The sequence below is a fragment of the Panthera onca genome, chromosome A1 (assembly GCF_046562875.1).
Source record: "Panthera onca isolate mPanOnc1 chromosome A1, mPanOnc1 haplotype 2, whole genome shotgun sequence".
In the NCBI taxonomy this organism is placed as follows: domain Eukaryota; kingdom Metazoa; phylum Chordata; class Mammalia; order Carnivora; family Felidae; genus Panthera; species Panthera onca.
Window position 1 is genome coordinate 172,301,117 of NC_138339.1, and position 14,894 is coordinate 172,316,010.

Here is a 14,894-nt window from a genome sequence, read left to right on the forward strand (position 1 = left end):
CTCCTATTTTGTTGTAGATGAGGAACCTGAGGCTCAGGGAAGAGTTGGGTACATTACTGAGGGAAACTGACTGCAGAGAGCCTCAGCCAGGTTTTGAATCAGGGCCTCTTTGACTTAAGAATACCAAGTTGCCACACCTAGCTGTGCCATTAATTAGCTGTGTGAGCTGGACCAAATACCGGGTCGTGTTGGGTCTTGGTGCTCTTCATTTTTGGAATAAGGGGTTGGCTGAGGTAAACTGAGTTCCCTCTCAGCTCTCACATTCTGAATACAAGCCTTTGTTACTGGTCGCTCTTGTCGCCTAGGAATGGATTATGGGGTCATCTCCCCCAGGGGACCATGCATTTCTCATCAAGCATAATTACCGGGAGACAGCTGGCACCCCCTACTCTGCAGCACCAAGCATGCCAGGTCCCCCACCATATTCTCCACAACTTACCTGGCTTCTCCCGTCCTCCAAATTATGTCAGAGGCTCAGAGGTGTGTTTTCTTCTTCTTCTTCTTTTTTTTTTTTTTTAATTTTTAATGTTTCTTTATTCTTGAGACAGAGAGAGACAGAGCATGAACAGGGGAGGAGCAGAGAGAGAGGGAGACACAGAATCTGAAACAGGCTCCAGGCTCTGAGCTGTCAGTACAGAGCCCGACGCGGGGCTCGAACTCACAGACTGTGAGATCATGACTGAGCCGAAGTCGGACGCTTAACCGACCAAGCCACTCAGGCGCCCCATCAGAGGTGTGTTTTCTAATTAGTCTTGCAGCTTTTCAAATCTGACCACTGGTGAAATGTGCCAAAGAGTCAGGCTTGCCTGTCCAAGATCCATGGTACAAGATAATGTTGCAGAGAAAGGAATACTACAAACTGAACAGGTTCACCTAATGCCCATCAGAGGCCTTGAGAAACATTTATAAATTCTCCAGGGAGAGTCCCCGGGGTCCTGCCCAAATGAGCCAATGGGACCATTTACCTTTTTTGTTTTGTAAAAATGGTTTCATTGAGTGATTGACATACAAAAAGCTGCGGATATTTAAGGTATACAACTTGAGGTGTTTGGAGGCTAGTATACACCTGTGAAGCCATCATCGCAGTCAATGCCACAAATGTATCCATCACCTCCAAAAGTTTCCTCCTGCCCCATGTTTTGTTTTGTTTTGTTTTTTGCCGTTCACTATTTACTTCAGGCATACTTTCTTTCAGTCTGCAATAATCCTTAGGAGTTTCAGTTGGATTCTTTAATGGTATGAAGGGGGTGGACATTTCAGTCCAGTCTAGTTTGGATATTGATTTATGACATTCTTCTAGTTCATTGGAATCTTCAGGTTGTAAAATATTTTAGGGGGCTCTTTTTCCACAGTGGAGCCAGGAAGCATCTCTGCTTCTCAGACAACTTGACAGAAAATTTCAAAATCCAAAAACATGAAAACTGGAAGGCACCCTAGAGATTATATGATCCCATTCTCTCATTTTATGGATGACAGTCTGAGCTATTTGTCCAAATAAAGAGAGTTCTCTGGAAACATTTTTTTTTTTAAAGCAATAAAACAAAACCAAAAACAAACCAATAAAAACAGATGCACCAAGCATCTTTTCCCAGACTCTGGATGGTACCTTTCATACACTGGCAGGAAGGCATTAGGAAAGCTTAGTCAACACAGAATCGGGGCAGCCACCAGAAAGTTAGGGTTCAGCCTGATTATTATATTCCCAGCTTTTAAGAAAGTCAGGTCTGGTGCCAAAAATATATTAATGCCTTTCCCGGAGCTCTCCCTCCAAACATGGCGCCTGGAGGGCAACTCTGGTCTCAAGAAAACATGATACCACACAATATCCAGGGAGGCCCAAATGATGTTCACCCCTGAACTGATGATAAAATACCGATCAAACACTGATCAAACCTCTTTAGAGGCAGCCAAGTTGCAGTTGGAGACGGTATCTGGCAGAGTTTCCAGACTGAGAGCACATGCCAAGTGTAATTGAATGTGAGTATGATAAACAGTGATGGACCCCTCACTGACAGACTGCAATGCTGTTAGAACAAGATTCCCAGCCGTTCTGGAATTATGGGGAGATGCTGGGAGGTCCAGCTGCAACCCCCGAATTCTGTCATCCCAGCTTAGAGAAAACTCTTACTGTTTTTCCCTTAAAAAAATTAACTGTTTCAATCTGGTCTTTTGTTTGTTGGTTGGGTATTTTTTGGTCCCATCCACTGTTTTCCCTATTAACATGGAACTTCTGTGGCTTGTGTTTTATTTCATCCCATCGGGAGCAGTAAAGAAACTGCACAGGACTGAGGAGCCCCCCAGGGGTTCTTGGAAGTGAGGGGGTGGGGTTGGGGGTTCTTGAAGTCCCAGGATGAACCTGTAGGATGAACTTGGCCCATGTTCCAGGAGCATATTTATAACTCATGGTTTACATTTTTTGGTGCGGGGGCGGGGGGGAGGAGAGGAGGAAGAGATGACATTGACATTTTACGAAGCAGCAAGTAAATCTGCATGGGTTTTAAAGATAAAGCACAAGATGTGAAGGAAATTCCTGCTTTGTGGCTAATTGCTTCGAGCTATCTATCGCCCCCCGTGACCCCTTGGGAGCCCACAGACGAAAAATACCAGATATGACATTTGATTCCGTCCAACTTTTCGCCTGGAAAATACGATTACTACTATCATTATCACTGCTACCTGCACGACTACTACTTAGTACTATTTCTATCCCTCCAACTGTTACTTCCACTGCTATTACTAACACGCACCCCCCTTTTCTTCTTTTTTATAAGCTGGAGAAATCCCAGGACTCCAAGGGGACAGGACTGCTGTGATGTTCTGCAGGGCCTGAAAACATGGTGCTTCCTTTGACTTCCCACCTGAAGACACGTCCCACTAAGAATTAATAATGTCTGAAAATAATAATAATACAGGCCAGTCTGCCAACACGGTGGCCATCAGCCCTCACAAGCCTGGGCGAACCAAGGTGGATGTCTCACACTAACACTTGGGTGACACGCTGGGTAAGTGATAAGGCTGCTTGGGGCCAGCAGCCTGGGCCAGAGTCCAGCTATCCTAGGCCTGCTCACTCTGAACTGAAGGGACTGATGTCACACTTGTAACACATCTGTGGCACACCACAGTAAGATCCGATTTAGCCTACTCATTACAGCAAATAATTTCAACAGTTTTTTCAGTTAGGAAAACAGAAGATTTCTCCTTGGGCTGATTCATCCCAGATGGGAAGGGGATTTGATTGAGAGAAGTCCGCATGTGACACTGATCACATGGAAATCTGTTTTCTCCTCTGGGTTCTGAGATGCCACCTGCTGGTGTTTCCCAAAGACTTGAGGCTCAGTCGGCTCTTAACTGGAGAACAACCTCATTCATGCAATTTTCATTTGTTCATTCATTCAACAAATACTTGTCGAATTCCTACCTTGTGCTATGCACTCCGCCAGGCACCAAGGATGTTATAAGGAGCCACTGCGGACATGTTCCTCCCACCGTGGAGCTTTCCATCTAGAGAGGGACACAGAGAAATAAGCTGATTTGAAGCAGCATAGGGCAGGAAACAGAGTGCCACATGGCACACGAGCGCAGATGTGAAGGCTGACTTTGGGAATTGGGAAGTGCAGCATCTAAGTGAAAAGCTAACAGAATTAGAAAAGTCAGCTGAATGTGGTGCAGGGAAGGCTACAGGAATCTGAACTGCCAGGTGATGCTGGAGGATAGAAGCTTAGGAAGGCAGAGTAAGGGGATAAAGACTGGAGTTCTGGCAAGGGCAGCAACTGGAATCTGCATTATCCATGACGCCCTAGCTCAGGGGAGCAGGGCCACGTCCACGTAAAGTCCATCCTCATTGTTCGGGGTTGCACAGGTGAGGCCCACCTCTCCACTGCCACTTAGTTTAATAAGGAGGCTTTGTGTGGATACTGGTAGCTGGGTTCCCATCTGTCACTTTCCTCCCAACCGAGACTCCGGGTCCTCACCCAGGCTGGACCAAGGGGACAGAAGAATGTCTGTTCTCTGAGCTGGAAACACGCCTCAGGAGAGACAAGGCACATGGACAGGGCTACATTGCTCCCTTTTTTGCTTTCTGAAATGCATTCTTAGATCTCTGTGACCTCAAAAAACTTTTATCACAATGTGGAGAAGTCCTAAACAGTTCAATTGCCCCAAAGCTCTTAAAAATGTTATCCAATCATTATCTCCCAACACAGTTTTGGGGCCCAGATATTTTTAGGTCAATTCTTTCAAATCCTTAATTATGCAATTCCTATTTTTCCATAGACTTCTCTTAAAGATAGAAAATATAGAAGACTACCCAATTTATTTTATGAAGCCAGAATAATCTATTAAAGACTCCAGACACATCTGTCTCATTCTCCATCCTTCCCTCCCTCCTATCTCTCTCTCACAAATATAACTATTGACTTCAATTAACGAATAGCTCAAAAGCTCCTACAAAAGTCCCACAAAAATCTAGAAAATTAAAACTGAAAATGTAGTAAACTAATAATTCACTACAACCAAAAATGTCATCATAGTTTAAGGTGAGAAAAGCTAACAATATAGCCCGCTGCATTAATGTCAGATAAAAAATAGTAAATACTGAAAAGGCATTCAATAAGTTCAACAACCATTCTTTCTTAGAAAAATACAAAAGAGGGGGTGCCTGGCTGGCCCTGTCAGTAGAGTGTGTGACTCTTGATCTCAGGATCATGAGTTCAAGCCCCACATTGGGTGTAGAGATGACCAAAAAAATAAATAAATAAAAATTATAAAATAGAGAAATGGAAGGAAGTTTCTCAAAAATACAAAAAATATTCACCCCGAAACAACAGGTGTATGTAACAGTACAAACTAGGCCTATAACTACTAAAATCAGGTCTGCGGGTAATGAGCACACTGGTATCATGAGGAAGTAGCAGTGTTCTGGAAGATATGGCAAAGACATTAATTTGTGACACTCAAATAATCATAGAAAGAGAGGAGAAAATTGCAATTACTTGCAGGATATACAAATCATCCAAAATAAATCATGGAGAGACAGTAAAATGAATGGATATTAAGCACATGTATAAAAATGTGTTTACTTTTTTCATCTGTCACAAATAATTTGACATATAAGAAATAAGACCCTTCATAATATCAAAAAAAAGCCCATAACATATGTAGAAATAATGTTACATCAGAAATATATAAGACCTCCATGTACCTATGACAGTATGACTTAAATAAATGGAGAAACATACTCTATTTTTGGGTGGGAAGACTTAATTTTGTAAAGATTTGAAAACTTACCAAAATCTAATGCTAAAATGTAAGAGTTTTCTTTGCAATTTATCAAAAATAATCCTAGAATATACAGAAAAATCCACGGGTGAAAATAGTAAAGAAAAATACTGAGAAAGGAAATTGATGATGCTGGATTACCATCAAGCAGAACAGGTCATGTGCCTGTCAAAGTTCCCTCTTCTGGGAGGATGGGACACCTTTTTCTAATAGGAATGCTTAGAGGAAAGTATATTTGCTAATTGGTTCACCCAAATGGGATGGCTTTTGCAATCTGACTGTCTGAAGGAGGGCCGTCCTTTTGAAGATTGAACAATGTAGAAAAAAAAATAAACATTTCAATAAATGACAGTGGCCAACTGGGTATCCGTATGGAAAAAATGGAATTGGTTGCTTATCTTATACCATTCACAGAAATCAGTTTAAGGTGGTTTAAGGACCTATCAGTAATGGACAAAACTTTAAAACTTCTAGAAGAAAATATAGGATAGTAGTTTAACACCTCAGGAGAGAGTAGAATATCTTAAAACAAGTAATAAAAGCTTAAACCATAAACAGAATATGGTTACTTGACTACGTTAGGATTAAGAGCTATTATTTATCAAAAAAACACACAGTAAAAAGAAAAATTACTAACTGGCATACACACACACACACACACACACACACACACAATTTATGAAACTGGAGAAAGAATTTGTATGCAGAATATGCCAAAAAAAAAAAACAAACCCAAAACCCACATATGAATCAATAAGAAAAACACAAAAATGAAACATAAAATGGACAAAAAAATGACCAAAGGACAAACATAAATTTCCAATTAAAATATGAAAAGATTTTAAGCTTTTAAATAATTACAGCAATGTAAATTAAAACCACAATGAACCACTTTTTCTTGATCAGATTGGTAAACAAAAACATCCATCAATTCTAAGCTATGGTGAGGACAGTGAGTGGGCAAGAGCTTAATGGGACAAATAATCTGGAAAACAGTCTGGCATTATCTAGACATTTAGAAACGTACATCCCCCAAATCCAGGATTTTCACCCTCACATATGAGAGGTAAGAACAACTCGTGAACACTGTCAACAAGGGACACATAAAAACAGTCATAGATGCCTTACCTGTAATAGGTAATACAAAACAACCAACCAAAATCATCAGTAGAATGTATAAAGCTGATATATTCTTATGGTAGAATATTAAACAACAGTGCAAACAAATTACAGTTACAAGCATCAATGTAGATGAATCTTAAAACTTCATGTGGGTTGAAAACACCAAATTGTAAAAAAATTATATCCAGTTGATTCTACTTATATAAAAGTTAAAAATTAGCAAACCTAAAGAATGTATACCACATGGGTGGTAACACTATAGAGAAAAGCAAGATAATTCGATCGTCTTTTAACTTTTTTTTGTTTTTAAATCCTTGGCGGTTCTAAAATGGGCATTTATTACCTACCTAATAATAAATGAATGTTTCAAAGAATATGCCTCAAGAGGTTTGACCGTGGGAGGCCTTGGTTCTTATACGTTTTCATTCCTCAGAGCCCCTCGTCCTGGAGTCCACCAGGATCTTAACCTCCCTGAAGTGTTTTTCTTGGCCATCGCCTGGACTTGAGACCTAGAGAAGTGTCAGTTTTCAGGCTCCTTTACCTCCTTCACCTAGAGGGAGTGACACATGGCATGTTTGAAGTCCCCTTGTTTCACTGATCTGGGGAACAGGGTAAGAATGAACAGGAAGGTAGCTCCTGGCAGAAACATGGATGTACTGAGTGGTTAAGTTCAAGATGACCCAAAACGTTTTCTGATATTCCTACATTTGAATTACAAGAGAAAATTTTTTTAATAATGATTCTTCCCCCTTTTTTAAGTTTTAAAAATTATTTAATAACTTTTTAAATTTTATTTAAATTCAAGTTAGTTAACATATGGTGTAGTCTTGGCTTCGGGAGTAGAACCCAGTGATTCATCACTTACATGTGACAGCCAGTGCTCATCCTGAAAAGTGCCCTCCTTAATGCCCATCACTCATTTAACCCATCCCCGCCTCCCCCTCACAGCCCTCAGTTTGTTCTCTGTATTTAAGAGTCTCTCGTGGCTGAAAATGGGGAGGATGTGTGTTCTTCTGACTGCCCTTCCCAGTGGCCTGCTTATATCAGAGTCTATGTTGCATACCAAAGTTTGTCCCATGGCTTCGGTAGCAGGAACTCTAGGCTGCCTAAACTCATCTTCTGTCCAATCTTAATAGTTTGAGTCTTCATTTACCATTGATATCGATCCACATTACCCCATAACGAAGGCTGTTTCATTGTATTGGATTGGATGTACTACCGGGCATCCAGTCTTTTTTCAGCATTGCCCAAATGAATGATCTGGTACATGGGCCTCCAGCGGAGGGGAACAGATTTCACTGCATACAAAACAGGAACATTGTTTCATTGTATACAAAATCGGGATGTTTCGCCCTTCTCCGCCACCTTTGACCTTGGTATAGCTTTGGAGTGTTTTTCAGATATTTAAATACATTTATTTTGAGTTACTTTTTAAGCATATTAAGGAATTCCTTCAATGTAATTTTTTTTTATGGTTGCAGAAGTTACAATTAAAGAAACTAGTACCTGTCGGTCAGTGGTTCTGCCAGTGATTTTGCTCCTCAGGGGATATGTGGGGATGTCTGGAGACAATTCTGGCCATGGCATCTGGGGACCTAGCTGCATCCATCTGTGGGTGGAGGCCCGGATGCTGCCAGTCACCTTACAATGCCCAGAACAGCTCCTCACAGCAAAGAATGGTCCAGCCCCAAATGTCAGGAGCGCAGAGGTGGAGAATCCCAGGTGTTGATTTACGGTGAAGATAAAGCATGCGGGCAGGCATGCCTTTCTCCGCGTTTTGAACACTCAAGTCTTAGCCAACGCAACATCAGTCTCACTGCCCCATCCCAGACAACAGCCATTTTGTTGTTGTCGTGGTTAACCAAATGGGTCAAGGCTATTTATGTTTCTCACAAGTCAAAAATCTCTCTTTGCCTAAAAGAACACCCTATTGGAGAACATTTTGTTTTGCCCTACACCACTTCACCTGCTGGCTTAGTTTGGCAACCGAAGTTGGTCGCACCGACTTTCCCGGCGTCATGAAGCTAAGTGTTTCATTTTATTTCCCTGATGAAACCTAATGCAAAACTGGAGTGTGTAGCAATGCCCCAGTGATTAAAGATGTCACTTTTTCCCCTCAAAGTCTAAACGTTTCCATTTTCTGAAGCAATCTAGTTGTGTTAATTTTGGATAATGAATGAAAAAATTCCAATTAAAAATAACCCCAAATCATTGCCAGTGTTAGTTCTCAGGCTGTAAGTGAACTGATCAGAGACCACAGCAGCTTCAGAAAGAGGGTTGCACTCCAAGTAGCCTAAGAATCAATTCTTTTATTTTAATTAACTCTTTCAGGAGGTCTGGCCAGACCCAGGTCCAGACTGTGGGTCTCAGTGAGGTGAATATTACAGATTGTGGAAATTAGCACCAGAAGGACAGTAAGGCATTGTTTTGTACAGCAACCTGCATCTTAAGACCTCTGGCTGGGCAATCATAACAATAAAAAATATTACATACAGAGAAAGACAGATACCATATGGTTTCACTCTTATGTGGATCCTGAGAAACTTAACAGAAGACCATGGGGGAGGGGAAGGGAAAAAAAAGAGGTTAGAGAGGGAGGGAGCCAAAGCATAAGAGACTCTTAAAAACTGAGAACAAACTGAGGGTTGATGGGGGTGGGAGGGAGGGGAGGGTGGGAGATGGGAATTGAGGAGGACACATTTTGGGATGAGCACTGGGTGTTGTATGGAAACCAATTTGACAATAAATTTCATATTAAAAATATATAAAAGATTCGCAGGACAGCTTTTTAAAATAATGCAGATTTCTAGGGCTTCAGAGACTGAGATTAGTAGGTTTCGGATGGGAGCCTAGAATATCTAGCAAGCACCTTTGGGTGATCCGAAGCAGCTTGAGAAGGCCTGGTTTAGGACGGCATGCTTATACTTCCTTGCCTGCCCTATCACTAAGTTATTAAAGACATTTCTCTTTCCTGCTTGTCCTTTAGTGCAAAGATAAGTAACAACGATTTAAAAGAAGGAACCTTGATTAACCACCGCTGTGGAAATGTTTGGCCTCAGCACTGTCTCCTTGGCCAAGGCAAAATAAAATTAGATGTTGCATGCGAAAATGCTTTATAAATTGAGGAGAGGGAAATAAGCCTATTTTCGTGCACTCAGCAAATAGCTTATATGTTGCCTCTCACACAAAAAAAGGTGCTTAGTGGCATGACTAAGCAGAGAAAAGCTACAGAATATCAAAATGTGACTGCATTGTTCTCTCTCATTTAGAGCTTAGGAAACAAGGATGGATCACTAGGCAGGGATTGATACCGTTCAACAGGATGAAAGGAGTCCCTAATTCAAAGAACTTTTGAATCCTGGCAGGCCGTCAAAGCAGAAGGTCATCATTCTGAAAATGACTCAGCAGAAATCTATAACCCTGCTAAGAGTACATCAGCAGATCTTTTTCAGGAAGCTCACACATTTCGATTTAGAATCTCCTAGAAGGCTTGGGGGCCTGGTGTGGCCCCTTACATCCTTCATTCCATTCGGAAACTCACTATATGCCTGACCTCGGTCAAAATCCTGAAAAGTCTCCAAGATTACGTCCCCCTTTTGTGGAAATGGGGACAACTGTATTTGCCTCAGAAAGTCACTGGGAGGATTAAAAGAAATGATGTGTGATAAGAATGTCGACACAACAAAACCACCTGTTCCCCTCCGCTGGAGACCCATGTACCAGATCATTAGTTTGGGCAATGCTCAAAAAAGACTGGATGCCAGCAGTACATACAATCCAATTTATTATTATACGCCAAAGCAGCCAACTGTGTGGGGAGCTTGACAAATGGGGACTGAACATGTGCAGTGCTAAAGTCTGTATGTTCGTACTTGACATCATATGCAATTTGTCTGGGAGGCCCAGCTCAGAGTCTTCCTGTTCGACTCGTCAACACCACACACACACACACACACACACACACACACAACACACACACACACACACACACACACACACACACACACACAGAGTCTCATTCTCCCCAGCAAAGGTAGTTCCACTTCTGCAATAGAACTTTCACCTCTAAAGTCTTGATGCCCATCTTTTCGCTTCGCCGACGGTCACTGCATCCTAAAACTTGCCAATAAAAACCTGAACAGGGCTGCACCTAGCAGTCAATTCGTCCCCATACAGTCAGTCAATAATCATAGCCACCCTGGAATTAGCAGGGTTTCCCGGGGGGTGTAAGTCATACGTTTTTCTGGCCTGAATGTGTGCTTTATTGGTGAAGGAAAGTTAGAATGAAGCACAAAGCAGCCAGCAGGGTGGACAAAGATCCCCACAAATCTTGGCTTAGACAATGATGTAGGTGAGGCTCGCCTGGGCAGGACGGGATTCTTCCCTCTGACAGTCAGCACTCAGCATTTATTTAAAACTACTTTCAGAAACAGTTTACGTCGATAGGAAAGGTGAGTCTCGTGATTCCACTCCTACCTCTTTTTTGAGATCGCTTATGATACCACCCAGCTTCCCCCATCTGAATCCCCTGTCATGGTTCTAAATGCCAGTTTAGAAAGTCAAGATCACCTTCACAGAATTAAGATTTATAACCTTTGAATATATTAAAAGAATGTGCCACAGGCTCTCCAAGAAACTCTTAAAAAGGAGTACTAGCAAAGTTTGAAAAGTGGAATATGTGTGTAGTTGTCAAGTTAATTACATTGGAATGCAACATTCATGTGGAAGGAATATTTGATCTGCTTGCTTACAGAGGTCAGTTACATACCTTTTTTTTTTGTCATAGAAGAATCATAGTAATATTTCTCCAAAGGCACAATACCAATGATTCTTTGAGCAGCACATAGGCACCGAATAGCTCCTAGGGACTGTTTTAGTTGAATTCAGATATTGAAAGGACACTGCAACCCGGCTTCCTTCTTCCCACAGAATGAGAACATTTAGTGTTGGATGGTGTTGATTATGGATGCAACTTCCAGAGAATAAGAATATTCAGTGTTGAGTAGTGTCTATTATGAGTGCAAATTAATTCGAAGAAGGGAAACAGTGTGCCTTAGTGTCGTGAGGAAAGCTTCAAGGACACTGGATGGGCCTGGAAAGATGGCTTGCATTGGTATCAGCAAAAGAACAGAGGAGGACAGTCCCACAAAAACACGGAGGCAGGGGCATGTGAATGGGCCCACCTGGCTGGTGTGGCACTAGCATGTTGGGGGATCGTGAGAAATAAAGGTGGAGTTGGGTCACATTGTAGAATGCCTTTGAAGGTTGGGGGACGGTATGTAATATCTTAGGGAAGAAAAAGTCATTACAGACTTTGGAGCAAGAGAAATATCATGATAAAAGAAATGTTTTCAGGAAAATTAAAGCAAAAATGACATCTAGGGGCTTGGAACAGAAGGCAGAGGAAACTATTTCAGTAACAGAGTTATGAGGCTAGAACAGAATAACAAGCGAATTGCTCACAGGTTCTGCATTTTTATATTTATCTTATTTTCCTCAGAATTTCTAAACATTTATTTCTACTATTTATTTGCCACTTAAGTTCTTCCTGTATGGTAGCCTTTAATTAATTAATTAATCAATTAATTAATTCATTTTTTTGGCATTTCAAGAGATCACACACCTTCTCCACTAGATTATATATTGGGACTCTATTTTATATTTATATTTTTTAATGCTCCTTAACATTGTCTACCCACAATTGGAAAAGAAGAAAAGGAAGCAAAATTATTTATGTTGACTAAATTAGAGAAAGTTTTTACAAATCTTGACAAGAGATGGAGAAGCCAGGAGAGATGGTCAAAGGTATCTCCCAATTTTCTAACCTAGGAGAATAAAATATAATATATACTTAGAAAATGGTTTGTTATAAGGAAAGTTGATGAGTTAAGTTTTAGCTGTGTTGATATCCAAGCAGAAAGATCACATCGGCTTTTGGAAACAAAGAAATAAGTGAGAAATCATCCATACTTTTGCATATTACTTTTCACTGTCTCTTCTTACATTATCCTATTATGACACTTTTGATTACCTATTCTGTTTCAAATACATGTTTTATCTCTATGGTGAATGTGGGATACATATCTATTTTATCTTTGTAGATATGGGACCATATTGGCAGATTTTTGTAGATAAAGGACTTTATCTTCCTCAAAATATTTAGCATATTGGGGTGCCTGGCTGGCTCAGTCGGTAGAGCACGCAACTCTTAATCTCGGGGTTGTAAATTCAAGCCCCACATTGGGTGTAGAGATTACTTAGTTATATATTATATTGTAACATATTAGATTATATTAATTATATTATATTTATTATATAGTACATATACTATACTAATATATTATATACCATTATATACTACTATATATACTATATACAACTACTTTACGTGCTATTTAGTATATATAAATAAATAAATAAATAAATATATATATATATATATATATATATATATAGTATTAGTTATATAATATGGTTAACATAGTGAATTATACATGGTAGGTTATCGGTGCCATATCAATAAGCAGGCTGACAAATGTTTATCAGTGTTTCAAAACTTCAGCATTATTAATATTTTGGACTGTATAGTTGGGAGGCTGTCTTGTTGTACTGTAGGACGTTTAGTACCGTGTCTGGCCCCTACCCACTAGCCGCCCACAGTATCCTCACTCCCCAAGTTGTGACAACTAAAAATGCATCCAGACATTGCCAGATGTCCCCTGGGAGTGACACTGTCCCTGGCTGGGGATCTGCTGGTTTAGACAGATGCTGGATTGGAGATTCAATTTAGGAGTCATTTAAATAAAGATTATGCTTTAAGGCTCGGTTCCAATAAGAAATGAAACAGAGAAGAAAGAGCTGGTGGCTAAGAACAAAACCTTGGGTGATGAATGTGAAATGAGGGAGGGAGTTTTCAAACAAATTTCTAGTTCCATGATATACCTACCTACACCTTGTACACAGTGGCAGCCAGCATTGCTCAACAGACACTTGTGTTATGAATGTAATTGTAAATTTTCTAGTAGTTCTATTTTAAAAAGTAAAAATAAACTGATGAAATTAATTTTAATAGTACATTTTATTTAATAATACATATTACCACTTCAACATGTAATCAATATATAATAGTTATTTATGAGCTATTTACTTTCTTTTTCTGTATGAAAACTTTGGGATATGGAGTATATTTTATTTTATTTAAAAAAATTTTTTTTAATGTTTATTCATCTTTGAGACAGAGAGAAACAGAGCATGAGCGGGGTAGGGGCAGAGCAAGAGGGAGACACAGAATCTGCAGCAGGCTCCAGGCTCTGAGCTGTCAGCACAGAGCCCGACGCGGGGCCCGAACCCACCAACCATGCGATCATGACCTGAGCCGAAGTCGGCGCTCCCGACTGACCCACCCAGGTGCCCCTGGAGTATATTTTATACTGATAGCACATCTCAATTTGATTATTCATTTCAAATGCTCTATAGCCACATGTGACTAGGGGCTGCCATATTGGATGGACAATTCAGTCGATTTAAATAAGCGTTTTCTGATCCTTTCATTTTATGTTATTATGCTTTTCATAAAGGGAGCCACAAGGATTAGCGACGTGTCTGAAACTTTTTATCAATTTACTTAATACTTTATAAATATAAAAAAGATGTCTCTTTTTTGGCATAGCGTTCTGTGAGTTTTGATAAATGCATGGGGTCAAGTAGCCATCACCAGAGTCAGGATACAGAACAGTTCTCATACCCCTAAAATTCTCTCTGCTGCTCTTTTGTAGTCCAGTTCTCTCCCACCCCAACTTCCATTTTTTTTTTCTTTTCTTTTTCTTTTTTTTGGAACAGGATTCTCTCCTTTTATCAAAAAAAGATGTCAGGGAAAAAGGTAGATGGGAAGCAGACACAGTTGGGAAGATGCAACCGTCGACATTGAATACATTTCTTTCCAAAGCTCACGTGCGGTGAGCTCTGCTCTACTTGAAGTCATGCAAGCCCACTCTGAGAGGGGCCATGTGTCTTCCCTTCCCCCACATTCATCTGTCGTTCCTCTGCAGGTTACAGGAATAGGAAGGTCTCTCCCGGAATACTCTGCACGACAGATGGCAGGTTCACACTAGGAGACACCTAGAAGAAGAACTCAGCCTCCACAGGTGGGCGCCTTTCCATGGCTGAGGAACAAGGCACTGAAGTGGACCCTCCTTGTATGCTAGATATTCCTTACACTCTGGCTTCTGGGTTCCCAAGTGTCTCTATCTTTTCATGGCCTCTTTGCTTTTCTAAGGAGAGAAACCTAGGAAAACGAGCTTTTTAGTGCATGTGCAGCTCCTAGAGTGGACAGGTCTGGGCTGCGGCTGTCATCAAAGCATAGATGACCCGGGTTGTGCCAAACACCATGAGGGCAGGTGTCCTTGGGCCAACTGACAGCAGTGGCTCTGGCTTTGTCATGCCTCTCAGCATCCCCGTTCTGTTCACAAAGCCGAGCAAGCAGATGGGAAGAGGCA

At 40.8% G+C, this 14,894-nt stretch overlaps 1 long non-coding RNA gene across 1 annotated transcript; it reads left to right on the forward strand.

Moving 5' to 3' along the window:
- Positions 1–372: 372 nt before the first annotated feature.
- LOC132680262 (uncharacterized) lies at positions 373–14,581 on the forward strand. The gene is made up of 3 exons (XR_009610595.3): positions 373–480; positions 2,772–3,002; positions 14,448–14,581. It is a non-coding gene; the product is annotated as an uncharacterized LOC132680262 (long non-coding RNA).
- The last annotated feature ends 313 nt before the right edge of the window (positions 14,582–14,894 follow it).